This window comes from Erythrolamprus reginae, chromosome 6 (assembly GCF_031021105.1).
Source record: "Erythrolamprus reginae isolate rEryReg1 chromosome 6, rEryReg1.hap1, whole genome shotgun sequence".
NCBI classification, from domain to species: Eukaryota; Metazoa; Chordata; class Lepidosauria; order Squamata; family Dipsadidae; genus Erythrolamprus; species Erythrolamprus reginae.
The window spans coordinates 41,053,381-41,068,619 of NC_091955.1; the positions used below are offsets into that span (position 1 = coordinate 41,053,381).

Here is a 15,239-nt window from a genome sequence, read left to right on the forward strand (position 1 = left end):
CCGGTCTGCCACCCGTTTGTAATCCTCTTTGGCCTTAATTAAATGCCGCTTCACCATTTTATTTTATTTATTTATTAGTTGGACTTGTATGCCGCCCCTCTCCGGAGACTCGGGGCGGCTCACAACAAGTAAAAACAGTCACAACAATCCAATTAATTAAAATATTTAACGATTTAAGAAAACCCCATGTAATAGCAAACACACACACAAGCATACCATGTATAATTAACATGCCCAGGGGAGATGTTTAGTTTCCCCATGCCTGACGGCAAACGTGAGTCTTAAGGAGTTTTCGGAAGGCAGGAAGAGTAGGGGCAGTTCTAATCTCCGGGGGGAGTTGGTTCCAGAGAGCCGGCGCCGCCACAGAGAAGGCTCTTCCCCTGGGACCCGCCAACCGTCATTGTTTAGTTGACGGGACCCGGAGAAGGCCCACTCTGTGGGACCTAATCGGTCGCTGGGATTCGTGCGGCAGGAGGCGGTCTCGGAGATATTCTGGTCCGATGCCATGAAGGGCTTTAAAGGTCATAACCAACACTTTGAATTGTGACCGGAAATTGATCGGCAGCCAATGCAGACTGCGGAGTGATGGTGAAACATGGGCGTACCTAGGTAAGCCCATGACTGCTCTCGCAGCTGCATTCTGCACGATCTGAAGTTTCCGAACACTTTTCAAAGGTAGCCCCATGTAGAGAGCATTACAGTAGTCGAACCTCGAGGTGATGAGGGCATGAGTGACTGTGAGCAATGAGTCCTGGTCCAGATAGGGCCGCAACTGGTGCACCAGGCGAACCTGGGCAAACGCCCCCCTCGCCACAGCTGAGAGATGGTTTTCTAATGTGAGCTGTGGATCGAGGAGGACGCCCAAGTTGCGGACCCTCTCTGAGGGGGTCAATAATTCCCCCCCCAGGGTAATGGACGGACAGATGGAATTGTCCTTGGGAGGCAAAACCCACAGCCACTCCGTCTTATCCGGGTTGAGTTTGAGTCTGTTGACACCCATCCAGGCCCCAACAGCCTCCAGGCACCGGCACATCACTTCCACCGCTTCGTTGACTGGGCATGGGGTGGAGATGTAAAGCTGGGTATCATCGGCATATTGATGATACCTCACCCCATGTCCTTGGATGATCTCACCCAGCGGTTTCATGTAGATGTTAAATAGCAAGGGGGAGAGGACCGACCCCTGAGGCACCCCACAAGGGAGAGACCTCGGAGCCGACCTCTGACCCCCCACTAACACCGACTGCGACCGGCCAGAGAGGTAGGAGGAGAACCACTGAAGAACAGTGCCTCCCACCCCCAGCCCCTCCAACCGGCGCAGAAGGATACCATGGTCGATGGTATCGAAAGCCGCTGAGAGATCGAGGAGCACCAGGACAGAGGATAAACCCCTGTCCCGGGCCCGCCAGAGATCATCCATCAACGCGACCAAAGCGGTTTCCGTGCTGTAACCGGGCCTGAAACCCGACTGCTGGGGACCTAGATAATCAGCTTCTTCCAAGGACCGCTGGAGCTGGAGTGCCACCACCTTCTCGACAACCTTCCTCATAAAGGGAAGGTTGGAGACTGGACGATAGTTGTTAAGTACGGCTGGGTCCAGGAAGGGCCTCTTGAGGAGGGGGCGCACAAGCGCTTCTTTATAGATTGATGGAAAAACTCCCCTCCCCAAGGAAGCGTTGGTAATCTCCTGGGCCCAGCTCCGTGTCACCTCCCTGCTGGCCGAGACCAACCAGGAGGGACACGGATCCAGTAAGCAGGTGGCAGAACTCACAGCTCCGATGGCCTTGTCCACTTCATCAGGTGTCACCAGATCAAACTCTTCCCAGACAGGTGGACAAGTACGTGCCCCAGTCACCTCGACTGACTCGTTGTCAGTCGACTCTGTTTTACAATTGGAGTCAAGGTCGGCCCGGATCTGAGCGACTTTATCAGCGAAAAACGTGTTAAACTCCTCGGCACTACTCTGCAAGGGCTCCCCAACTCCCCCCTGATTAAGAAGGGAGCGGGTCACCCTAAACAGAGCAGCCGGGCAGGATTCCGCTGATGCAATCAAGGCGGCATGGTACGCGCATCTTGCCGCCTTGAGCGCCACTTTGTAAGTCTTAATAAAAGCTCTTACAAGTGTTCAATCAGATTCGGACATACTCTTCCTCCATAGCTTCTCTAGATGTCTCTTTTGGTGTTTCAACCCCCGGAGCTCCTCGTTGAACCATGGGGCTCTACGGGGTCTAGCGCTGCGGAGAGGTCGCAAAGGCGCAATCCGGTCAAGAGCGCCAGCCGCAGCCCTGTTCCACGCCTCAGCGAGGGACTCCGCCGAACTGTGGACGAGTGCCTCTGGAATAACCCCAAGCGCCGTCTGAAAGCCCTCTGGGTCCATCAGGCGTCTGGGGCGGAACATCTTCATTGGTTCCGCCTCCCTGCGGGGAAGGATTGGAGCCAGGAAGTCAAGCCGTAGCAGAAAATGGTCTGACCATGACAAAGGCAACGCTTCTAAGCCCCTTAGTCTCGGACCATTGCTCAATTGCTCGGAAAGGAATACCATGTCAGGTGCGTGCCCTCCCTCGTGAGTCGGACCCTGTACTACTTGAGTCAGGTCCATGGCTGTCATGGTGGCCATGAACTCCTGTGCCAGCCCAGAGGTTTTGCCGAGTGACGGCAGGTTGAAGTCCCCCAGGACAATGAGTCCGGGGAACTCCACCGCCAACCCGGCTACCTCCTCGAGTAGCACAGGCAGGGCTTTTGACACGCAGCTGGGAGGCAGGTACGTGAGAAATAAGCCCACTTGAACCCCTAAGTCCAACTTCAGCAAGAGAGACTCGCAACCTGCAATTTCCGGAGCAATGAGTCTACACAGGCAAAGGCTCTCCCTGGCTATAATAGCCACTCCTCCCCCCCTTCCCTGGGGTCGAGGTTGATGCCATATCTGAAACCCGGCTGGGCAAATTTCAGAGAGAGGGACACCTCCCATCTCATGAACCGCGTGCAGTTCTGATAAGAAGTCCTCTGCTGCGGGGACCTGGGAATCTAACAGGGTTAACGGGAAAAACCGGGGATGGAAGCCATAGTTAGCATAAAATGGTGTGAGTCTTATGGACATATGCTGGGAGTTATTGAATGCAAACTCCGCTACCGGGAGGAAACATGACCACTCAGTCTGCCAGTCGGACACAAAGCACCGCAGGTATTGTTCCAGAATGCCAATGGTTTTTTCTGTTCCCCCATCAGTCTGAGGGTGCTGGGTCAAAGCAAGACACACTTGAACCTGCAAAGCAGACATAAGCTGTTTCCAGAACCGTGCCGTGAACTGAGTTCCTCGGTCCGACACAACTCGATCTGGAAGTCTATGGATCCAGAAGACATGTTGCAAAAACAATTTAGCGGTGTCATGGGATGTGGTTACCTTGTGACGGGATGAAATGGACCATTTTTGTCAACATGTCCATCACCATCATGACTGTGGTGAACCACGATGAGGGGGCAAGTGTGCGACAAACTCCATGGACCCAGCTCCCCACGGCCTCGTGGGCGTTGGCAATGGCTGTAATAATCCTGGCAGGGGCCCTGTGGCTGACATGGCTGCACGACACCGTTCACATGTGGCAACATACGAGTGAACGTCATCTTGGATTCGCGGCCACCAAAATGTTTGAGTCACTAAGTCCAAGGTTTTAAACAAGCCAAAATGACCCGCCGCAGGATTGTCATGGCATTGGGACAGAATCAATCTGCAAAGCGGCCCTGCTGGGACGTACAACTGTCCCCGGTACCGGAGCAGTCCCTCAGCAAATGTCCAGGGAGAATTGGGCACCATCTCCCTCACTCGCTGTGCCACAAACCCATCCCCCCGCTGCATCTCACGGATACGCCTCTGCAAATCAACGGGGTCCTGGGTACCAGCCAGCGCTTCCACTGGCAAGATTGTCTGTAATGGGGCCAGCTCTTTCGGATGCAGAAAATCGGGTTTCCTAGACCAGTGTTTCCCAACCAGTGTGCCGTGGCACACTAGTGTGCCGCGGGACATGGTCAGGTGTGCCGCGAGCCCGGCCTGGCTGGAGCTTCCCTAGCGGTGACGGCGTGAGCTTTTGGGGCCCAGTGGGAGGGCACCGACCACTGTTGCTTCTAAGCTGCGTGGGTGGGCGCCCGCACAGCCATTAGGAAACCACCACCCCCGCAGAAATTTTTGAAGTGGCGCAAAGCCACGCAGTCCTGAATCGCTCCCTTCTCCGGCCAGCAAAGTCTGCTGCCTAGGAAAGCAGCGCATTTGAAAAACGCGTGTTTTAAAAGCGCGCCGCTTTCCAAGGCAGCTGGCTTGCTGGCCGGAGAAGCAAGCAATCTGGGACTGTGTGGCTTTGCGCCGTGATGACAACAATGGCGCCGTGGTGGCTTTCAAGCGCCGCCCTTCGTGGCGCCCCACCACCCGTTCCTGCAGGTAGCAGTCAGGCGGGGTACCGGGAGGCGGCACGTGGCCGGGCGCTGAGCGCCATGGACACCTGGGAGGGCAAAGGGGTGAATGTGGCTGCTGCCTCTTAGGCGGAGGCGAAGGTGACGGAGGAGTCCGTGCTGGGGCCATGCGGGGCTGCTGATCCAGGGGGTCGCGGACCAGCAAGCTGCCCTCCACTCTCTCTCCGCTCTCTCTCTCTTTCTCTCTCTGTTGCTGGTGTGGTGCACGAGAGAGAAAGAGAGAGAGAGAAAAAGGAGGAGAGAAAGCAAGAGAGAAAGAGAGAGAAGTAAAAGCAAGAGAGAAATCAAGAGGGAGAGAGAAAGCAAGGAAGGGAGAGAGAGAGAAAGAGTGTGTGTGTGTGAGAAAGCAGGAGAGGAAGAAAGAAAGAGAGGGAGAGAAAAAGAAAGCAAGAGAGAGAGAAAGAGAAAGAGTGTGTGCGAGAGAGAAAGCAAGAGAAAGAAAGCAAGAAAGAGAAAGAGAGAGAGAAAGAAAGAAAGAGAGAGAGAGCAAGAGAGAAAGAGAAAGAGGGAAGGAAAGCAAGAGAGAAAGAAAGAGAGAAAGCAAGGGAGAGAGAAAGAGAGAATAAAAGAGAGAGCAAGAGAGAGAGAATGCAAGAGAAACAGAGAAAGCAAGAAAGAGAGAAAGAGGGAGGGAAGGAGGGAGAAAGAGCAAAAAAGAGGAAGGAAGGAAGGAAGAGGGATGGAGAGAGAGGCGGAAAGAAAGAGGGAGGGAGAGAGAGGGGGAAAGAAAGAGGGAGGGAGAGAGAAATAGGGTGAAAGGGAGGAAGAGAGGGTTTTTTATCCAAACTTTTTTACACACACCCCGCTCAATGTTCCCCAGGATTTTGTAAATTTGAATAATGTGCCGCGGCTCAAAAAAGGTTGGGAAACACTGTCCTAGACAAAGCATCCGCTCTGGGATTCTGGAAGCTGGGTGTGTACCGGATCCGAAAGTTGAACCTTGCGAAAAAGAACGACCAACGTATCTGTCATTGGTTCAACTTTTGGGCCATTTGCAGGTACTCCAAGTTTTTATGATTGGTCCTGACCTCTACCTGATGCCGGGCGCCCTCGAGATGATGTCGCCACGTCTCGAATGCCGACTTGACTGCCAAAAGTTCCTTTTCCCAGATCGTGTAGTTCCTTTCCGAGGGCGTGAGTTTTCTGGAGTGGTAGGTACATGGAAACAAGGTACCCCCTTCGGGACGGGTCTGGAGAAGTACAGCTCCAACGGCAACATCAGAGGTATCTGTCTCAACGACAAATGGCCGACACGGATCAGGATGTTGCAACAAGGGCTCTTTCCTGAACGCGTCCTTAAGAGCTACAAAAGCTCGCTGCTCCTCCTCACCCCAATGGAACGAGACCTGTTTTTGCAACAGCCGGGTGAGAGGCGCGGTCAACTGGGCAAACCCTGGTATGAATGTGCGATAGTAGTTTGCAAACCCCAACAACCTCTGCACATCCTTGACTCTCTTTGGGGGTTGCCAGGTCTTTGGTGCTGACACCTTTCCCAGGTCCATAGCGATGCCCCCTGGAGAAATGACATGACCCAAAAATTCTATGGTGGTCTGCAGAAACGGAGGTGGTCTGCACTTCTCCAGCTTAGCATATAAACAATGCTCTCTCAACTGGAGCAAAACCCAGCGCAAATGTCCCAAATGACTAGCCATGGAGGGGGAGTAAACTAAAATGTCATCCAAATATATGACCACAAAATGGTCTAACATGTCCCTGAATACATCGTTCATCAAATGTTGGAAAACAGCCGGGGCATTGGTGAGTCCAAAGGCATCATTGTATACTCAAAATGCCCGTATCGGTTGCCAAACGCTGTTTTCCACTCATCCCCTGGCCTTATACGAACCAAATTATAAGCGCTGTGTAGGTCGATCTTGGAAAAAACAGTGGCAGCTCGTAAACGTTCCATTAATTCCGGAATCAGTGGCAAGGGATAGCGATTGCGCACCGTAATGGCGTTCAGGCGCCGGTAGTCACAACACAGATGTAAGTCCCCAGTCTTTTTTTTCACAAACAAGACAGGCGCCGACAAAGGGGAGGTCGATGGTCTGAAGAACACGTTGGCCAGATTTTTATCTATGAACTCCTTGAGGGCCACTAGTTCAGGTTCCAACCTAGAGTACAAACGACCAGCCGGCAACTTGGCATCAGGGAACAGGTCAATGGCACAATCATAAGGGCGATGCGGTGGCATGCGGTCTGCCTCTTTTTCATTAAAGACATCCGCAAACTCAGCGAGACCCTTTGGTAACACTGCTGCGGGGATAACGGGCCCTTGCGTGATAACGGGCACACACGTGATGATGGTGGTCTACACATTGCAAACTGGGAAAATTGACAATGTTTTGCGACCACACCACCTGAGGGTCATGCGCCCGTAACCATGACAACCCCAAGACAAGAGGGCAATGGAGGCCCCGCGTGACATAAAATTGTAATTCTCAATAACTATCAACCAGTCTCCAACCTTCCCTTTATGGGGAAGGTTGTTGAGAAGGTGGTGGCGCTCCAGCTCCAGCGGTCCTTGGAAGAAGCCGATTATCTAGGTCCTCAGTAGTCAGGATTGAGGGCCGGCTACAGCACGGAAACTGCTTTGGTCGCGCTGATGGATGATCTCTGGCGGGCCCGGGACAGGGGTTTATCCTCTGTCCTGGTGCTTCTTGACCTCTCAGCGGCTTTCGATACCATCGACCATGGTATCCTTCTGTGCCGGCTGGAGGGGTTGGGAGCGGGAGGCACTGTCCTTCAGTGGTTCTCTTCCTACCTCTCTGGTCAGTCGCAGTCGGTGTTAGTGGGGGGTCAGAGGTCGACCTCTAGGTTACTCCCTTGTGGGGTGTCTCAGGGGTCGGTCCTCTCCCCCCTACTATTTAATATCTCCATGAAACCGCTGGGTGAGATCATCCAAGGGCATGGGGTGAGGTATCATCAGTATGCAGATGATACCCAGCTTTACATCTCCACCCCTTGTCCAGTCGGCGAAGCAGTGGAAGTGATGTGCCGGTGCCTGGAGGCTGTTGGGGTCTGGATGGGTGTCAACAGACTCAAGCTCAACCCTGATAAGACGGAGTGGCTGTGGGTTTTGCCTCCCAAGGACAATTCCATCTGTCTGTCCATCACCCTGGGGGGGGAGTCACTAACCCCCTCAGAGAGGGTTCGCAACTTGGGCGTCCTCCTCGATCCACAGCTCACATTAGAGAAACATCTTTCAGCTGTGGCGAGGGGTGCGCTTGCCCAGGTTCACCTGGTGCACCAGTTGCGGCCCTATTTGGACCGGGAGTCACTGCTCACAGTCACTCATGCCCTCATCACCTCGAGATTCGACTACTGTAATGCTCTCTACATGGGGCTACCTTTGAAAAGTATTCGGAAGCTTCAGATGGTGCAGAATGCAGCTGCGAGAGCAATCATGGGCTTCCCAAGGTATGCCCATGTAACACCAACACTCAGTCTGCATTGGTTGCCGATCAATTTCCAGTCACAATTCAAAGTGTTGGTTATGACCTATAACCTCAAGAGTCAGGGAAACTGCAAAAAAAAGTATTTTTCTTTGTTTGCCTTGGATGGATGGTTTGGCAGCTAAGCCTACAGTAACAAATTGGCACACTTGAGAACTCCGCCTTCAGTACAGAAGAACTGCCCCCTGCCCACACAAGTTTTGTTCTTTCTTTACCTTGAATGCCTAGCGGATATGACCTTTTGAAGACAATTGCACAGTTGAGAAATCTCCCTTTCAGTGGCAGCAGCCACCAGATGCAGCCTACGTGATCTTAGAAATCTCCCCAACCTATCTCTCCCGGTTAGCAGCAGCAACAGCACTGTTCCTAACTAACTAATAGCTCTTTTAATGGCAATGGACCGCATGGTCCTGCCTTTTATACTGGTAGGTCAGGTGTCCCTCCGGACTAATCTCAGCCATGCGTCCGGCTGCCCTATCACTGGTCAGCCAGACGTATGGCCAATCACAGATGGTCCTTGTGTTTCCTGCTTACAACAAGGCTGTTGATTGGGGATCATGGAGTTCGTTCGAATGCCAAACCTGAACACGGACTTTTTAAAAAGTTCGGATTCAGGTTCGGCATGCCGAACACTGCAAAGTTCGGTATGAGCCTGAACTATGCAAGTTCGTTTCGCCCAACACTAGGCATTGTTAAAAATTTTAAATACATTTTCTACTCTCTGCTTAAACATATTATCATTCCTTTCATTTTATCGATATATCATTTCTAGTTAACAAATCATAATCATTATGTAATAGTAATAAAATTAATAATAATAATAATAATAATAATAATAATAATAATAATAATAATTTATTAGATTTTTATGCCATCACTCTCCAAAGACTCGGAGCAGCTCACAACAACAAATCGCTGCTTAATAGCGATCCCTTATTCCAGTTCCGTGAGCTCAACTCAGGATACTGGTAACGAATGTAATTCTGGCTCTGGGCTCAGGCTGCTGCTACTCAATGCCAGGTCGGTGGTAAATAAAGCTCTCCTCATCCAGGATTTGATCCTGGATGGGGAGGCCGACCTGGCATGTGTTACTGAAACTGGGCTGGGCCCAGAGGGAGGAGTTCCTCTCTCTGAAATTTGCCCAGCTGTGTTCCAGGTATTGCATCAGCCTCGACCCCACGGAAGTCGGGGGAGGAGTGGCTATTTTAGCCAGGGAGAGCCTTTGCTTGCGTAGATTCATTGCTCCAGAGATTGCAGGTTTTGAGTCCCTTTTGGTGAAATTGGACTTAGGGGTTCAGGTGGGCTTGTTGCTCACGTACCTGCCTCTCAGCTGCGTGTCAACAGCCCTGCCTGTGCTGCTCGAGGAGGTAACCGGGTTGGCTTTGGGGTTCCCCAGACTCATTGTCTTGGGGGACTTTAACCTACCGTCACTCGGTGAAACCTCTGAACAAATGCAGGAGTTCATGGCCACCATGATAGCCGTGGACCTGACTCAAGTAATACAGTGTCCGACTCACAAGGTGGGGCACGCACCCAACATGGTATTCCTCTCTGAGCAATTGAGCAATGGTCTGAGACTAAGGGGCCTAGAAGTGTTGCCTTTGTCATGGTCAGACCATTTTCTATTGCGGCTTTACTTCCTGTCTCCAATCCTTCTCCGCAGGGAGGCAGAACCGACTAGGTGGTTCCGCCCCAGACGCCTGATGGACCCAGAGGGCTTTCAGAGGGGTCTTGGGGTTATGCCAGATGCACTTGTCCACAGTTCGGCAGAGTCTCCTGCTATGGCCTGGAACAAGGCTGCAGCAGAGGCTCTTCACCGGATTGCGCCATTGCAACCTCTACGTGGCGCTAGACCCCGTAGAGCTCCATGGTTTAACAAGGAGCTCCAGGAGTAGAAACGCCAGAAGAGACGTCTAGAGAACCGATGGTGGAAGAGTAAGTCTAAATCTGATGGAACACTTGTAAGAGGTCATATTAAGACTTACAAAGTGGCGCTCAAGGCGGCAAGATGCGTGTATCATGCCGCCTTTATTGGATCAGCGGAATCTTGCCCGGGCACTCTGTTTAGCGTGACCCGCTCCCTTCTTAATCAGGGGTGAGTTGGGGAGCCTTTGCAGAGTAGTGCTGAGGATTTTAACACATTTTTCACTGATAAAATCGCTCGGATCCGGGCAGACTTCCACTCCGATTGGATAACAGAGTCGACTGGCAACGAGTCAGTCGAGGTGACTGGGGCCCATACTTGTCCATCTGACTGGGAAGAGTTTGATCTGGTGACACCTGATGAAGTGGACAAGGCCATTGGAGCTGTGAGCTCTGGATCCACCTGTTTTACTGGATCCGTGTCCCTCTTGGCTGGTTTCGGCCAGCAGGGAGGTGACACAGAGCTGGGTCCAGGAGATTGTCAACGCTTCTTTGGGGAGGGGGTCCTTTCTGGCTCCTTACAAGGAGGCAGCCATTCTTAACAACTGTCGCCCAGTCTCCAAACTTCCCTTTATGTGGAAGTATGTTGGGAAGGTGGTGGCACTCCAACTACAATGGTTCTTGGAAAAAGCCGATTATCTAGGTCCTCAACAGTCAGAATTCAGGCCTGGCTACATCACAAAAACTGCTTTGGTCGCGTTGATGGATGATCTCTGGCAGGCCCGGGACAGGGGTTTATCCTCTGTCCTTGTGCTTCTCGACCTCTCAGTGGCTTTTGATACCATCGACCATGGTATCCTTCTGCGCCGACTGGAGGGGTTGGGAGTGGGAGGCACTGTCCTTCAGTGGTTCTCCTATCTCTCCGGTCGATCGCAGTCGGTGTTAGTGGGGGGTCAGAGGTCAACTTCTAGGTTGCTCCCTTGTGGGGTGCCTCAGGGGTCAGTCCTCTCCCCCCTGCTGTTTAATATCTACATGAAAGCGCTGGGTAAGGTCATCAAATGATGATACCCAGCTGTACATCTCCACCCCATGTCCAGTCAACGAAGCAGTGGAAGTGATGTGCCAGTGCCTGTAGGCTGTTGGGGTCTGGATGGGTGTCAACAGACTCAAGCTCAACCCTGATAAAACGGAGTGGCTGTGGGTTTTGCCTCCCAAGGACAATTCCATCTGTCCATCCATCAACCTGGCGGGGGGAATTATTGACCTCCTCAGAGAGGGTTCGCAACTTGGGCGTCGTCCTTGATCCACAGCTAACATTAGAAAACCATCTTTCAGCTGTGGCAAGGGGTGCGTTTGCCCAGGTTCGCCTGGTGCACCAATTGGTTGAACTGAGACATCTCTCCCGGGCCTACATAGTTTATGCATGGTATGTTTGTCTGTATGTTTTCTTTTTTAATAAGGGGTTTTTAGTGACTTCTAATTATTAGATTTGTTATATATTGTTTTATTATTGTTGTTAGCTGCCGCGAGTCTAGAGAGAGGGGCAGCATACAAATCTAATTAATAATAATAATAATAATAATAATAATAATAATAATAATAATAATGTGTACAAATCCAATACTGAAAAAACAATTAAAAACCCTTTCATTAAATAGTCACACAACCATACATAAATCGTAAAAGGTAGGGGGTATATCAATTTCCCCATGCCTGGCTACAACTTGCGAAAGGCAAGGAGGGTGGGGGCAGTTCTAATCTCTGGGGGGAGTTGATGCCAGAGGGCCCGGGCCACCACAGAGAAGGCTCTTCTCCTGGGTTCCGCCAGATGGCATTGCTTAGTCAACAGGACCCAGAGAAGGCCAATTCTGTGGGACCTAATCAGCTACTGGGATTTGTGCAGCAGAAGATGGTCCTGAAAGGTATTCTGGTCCGATGCCATGTACGGCTGTATAGGTCATTACCAACACTTTGAATAGTGACTGGAAACTGATTGGCAGCCAGTGCAGGCCGCAGAGTGTTTACGAGACATGGGCATATCTAGGAAAGCCCATGATTGCTCTCGCAGCCACATTCTGCACGATCTGAAGTTTCCAAACACTCTTCAAAGGTAACCCCATGTAGAGAGCGTTGCAGTAGTCGAACCTCGAGGTGATGAGGGCACGAGTGACTGTGAGCAGAGACTTCTTCTCCAAAATAGGGTCACAACTGATGCACCAGGTGAACCTGGGCAAACGCCCTCCTCACCACAGCCGAAATACAGTCAATAATCCCCCCCCCCCGGGGTAATGGACGGACAGATGGAATTGTCCTTGGGAGGCAAAATCCACAGCCACTCTGTCTTGTCAGGGTTGAGTTTGAGCCTGTTGACACCCATCCAGACCCTAACAGCCTCCAGGCACCAGCACATCATTTCCACTGCTTCACCGACTGGACATGGCCTGGAGATGTATAACTGGGTATCATAAGCGTACTGATGATACCTTACCCCATGCCCTTGGATGATCTCATTCAGCAGTTTCATGTAGATATTGAATAGCAGGGGGGAGAGGACTGACAATTGAGGCACCCCACAAGGGACGGACCTAGAGGTCGACATCTGACTCCCACTAATACTGACTGCAACCAACAGGAGAGGTAAGAGGAGAACCACCGCAGAACAGTTCCTCCCAAACCCTACAGCCGGCGCAATAGGATACCATGGTCGATGGTATCAAAAGCCTCTGAGAGGTCAAGAAACACCAGGACAGAGGAGAAACCCCTGTCCCGGGCCCACCAGAGATCATCCATCAGTGCAACCAAAGCAGTTTCCATTCTCTAACTTGGCCTGAATCCTGACTGCTGAGGTCCTAGATAATCGGCTTCCAAGGACCGCTGGATCTGCCGTGACACCACCTTCTCGACAACCTTCCTCATAAAGGGAAGGTTGGAGACTGGATGATAATTGTTAAGTATGGCTGGGTCCAGGGAAGGTTTCTTGAGGAGGGAGAACACAAGTGCCTCCTTGTAGGGAGCCGGGAAGGACCCCCCCCCCCCCCCCCGAGAAGTGTTTACAATCTCCTGCACGCAGCTCCATGTCACCTCTCTGCTGGCCGAAACCAACCAAGAGGGACATGGATCCAGTAAACCGGTGGCGGAACTCGCAGCTCCAATGGCCTTGTCCTCTTAATCAGGTATCACCAGGTCAAACTCCTCCCAGACAGATGGACAAGGACATGTCCCAGTCATCTTAACTGACTTGTTGTCAGCCTACACTGCTATCCAATCGGATTCAAGGTCTGTCCAAATCTGAGCGATTTTATCAGTGAAAAACGAGTTAAAGTCCTCGGCACTACTCTGTAAGGGCTCCCCAACGCCCCCTGATTAAGAAGGAAGTGGGTCACCCTGAACAGAGCGGCTTGGAGGGATTCTGTTAATGCAATCAAGGCGGCATGATACACACATCTTGCCGCCTTGAGTGCCACTTCGTAAGCCTTAATATGAGCTCTTACAAGTGTTCGATCAAACTCAGATTTACTTTTCCTCCACTTTTTCTCCAGATGTTTCTTCTGCCGTTTCAACACCCAGAGTTTCTCAGTAAAGCAAGGAGCTCCCTGAGGTCTTGTGACACAAAGAGATTGCAACGGCGCAATCCGGTCAAGAGCCTCCGTCGCAGCATTGCTCCATGCCACGGCAAGAGACTCTGCCGAACTGTGTACGTGTGAATCTGGTAGGACCCAAGCGCCCTCTGAAAACCTTCTGGATCCATTAGGCGTCTATGGTGGAACCACCTGATCGGTTCCGTCTCTCTGTGGGGGTTGATTGGAGCCTCGAAGTCAAGCCGTAGTAGAAAATGGTCTGGCCATGACAAAGGCAGAACATCTAAGCTCCTTAGTCTCAGACCATCACTCAATTGCTCCGAGAAAAATATGTCAGGTGCGTATCCCCCCTTGTGAGTCGGACTCTGAACTACTTGAGTCAGGTCCATGGCTGTCATGGTGGCCATGAACTCCTGCATTAGCCCAGAGGTTTCGCCGAGTGACGGTAGGTTAAAGTCCCCCAAGACAATAAGTCTGGAGAACATCACCGCCAACCCATCTATCTCCTCGAGCAGCACAAGCAGGGCTGCTGACACGCAGCTGGGAGGCAGGTACATGAGAAACAAGCCCACCTGAACCCCTAGGTCCAGCTTCACCAAGAGCGACTCACAACCTGTAATCTCAGGACCAATGAGTCTACGCAGGCAAAAAATTTCCTTGGCTATAATAGCCACTCCTCCCCCCCCCTTCCCTGGGATCGCGGCTGATGCCATACCTGAAATCCGTCTGGGCAAATTTCAGAGAGAGGAACTCCTCCCTCTGGGGCCAGCCAGGTTTCAGTCACACATACCAGGTCGGCCTCCTCTTCCAGGATCAAATCCCGGATGAGGAGAGCCTTGTTTACCACCTTTTCCATAATAAATTCCAATAAAATTAAATCATTAATAATTCCAATTCATTTAATTGCAGTCTTTTCTTTTTATAATTTATAACTTTGTGGTAAAACTCAGTCCTCTTCCTCTTCTTTACAGTACTGCTATCATCTGTATTTTCCATATCTATATTCCTTATAGTGTCTTAGGCCTCTTTTCAAGAAATAGTATCCAATGTGTTTTCAGTCAGTTCAGTCAGTTCTATTATCTCATCTCAAATGTTCCTTCCTTCCACACCATAGCTGATAACCTCCTTTCTTCATAGAAAACAAATGAGAAGGCCAAACAAATGAAATATGCTTCCACCAAGGCCAACATTTAGCAAAAACGTCTTTACACCGACTGCTTGCAATATTTCCTCCAACCACTAGATTGCACTAGATGGCAAATATTCAAATCTTCCGATATAAAACATTCCTCTTCATTTAATGGATATAAGGAAAAGAAACACAGCCTCAAGAGAATTTATAGTTTCCAATTTAGAAAACCGAATTCATAAATAATTAAATCTCTTAGAAATCCAATCTTGGGCAATTTGCTACATTCTGAAGCCTTCACTATTCGCCCCATCGCCAAATAGCCGCTTCCGGTTCCATTTCCGGCAGTTTTAGCTCTGTTGAAAATAAAATCGAAAAATAAAAATCCAAAATCCCTTTCGGCCGTTCTCACTCACCAGCACCCAATTTTAATCTTTTTTTTCTCTCTGTAAGTATTCCTCCATCTCTTTCCAGATGTTACCGCTCATCTTTCCGTCCCAGCGTTGCATCGTCTCTGCGGCTGAGTCGACTCAGGCACGGCTGCCTGGCCGGCTTCACACCACCGTTGGTGCGAGACTGGTGGGGTATGCCGACCCCTAACCAGACCCCTGATAGCGTCCCTTGCATCACCGCCCCTTCAGGGAGGATCCGGTCTGGTCCAAAAGGACCAGAACCCTGGACAGTGGGGATTTCGGAGCCCCCACCCAAGACAACGCGAAGACCCGAGCTGCTGTGGCCATTTAACCCCGCCCC

The 15,239-nt window shown here is 51.1% G+C and overlaps 1 protein-coding gene across 15 annotated transcripts in view; it reads left to right on the forward strand.

The window, feature by feature from the left end:
• Positions 1-15,239, forward strand: part of USP15 (ubiquitin specific peptidase 15) — a 230,599-nt gene that overhangs the window by 112,536 nt on the left and 102,824 nt on the right. The window contains exon 11 of one of the 15 annotated variants that reach the window (XR_011559475.1): positions 13,319-13,473. The exons of the other annotated variants lie outside the window; for them this stretch is intronic. The gene's annotated coding sequence lies outside the window, so the exon portion shown is untranslated. The remainder of the gene's footprint in view (positions 1-13,318; positions 13,474-15,239) is intronic. 15 annotated transcript variants of the gene reach the window in all.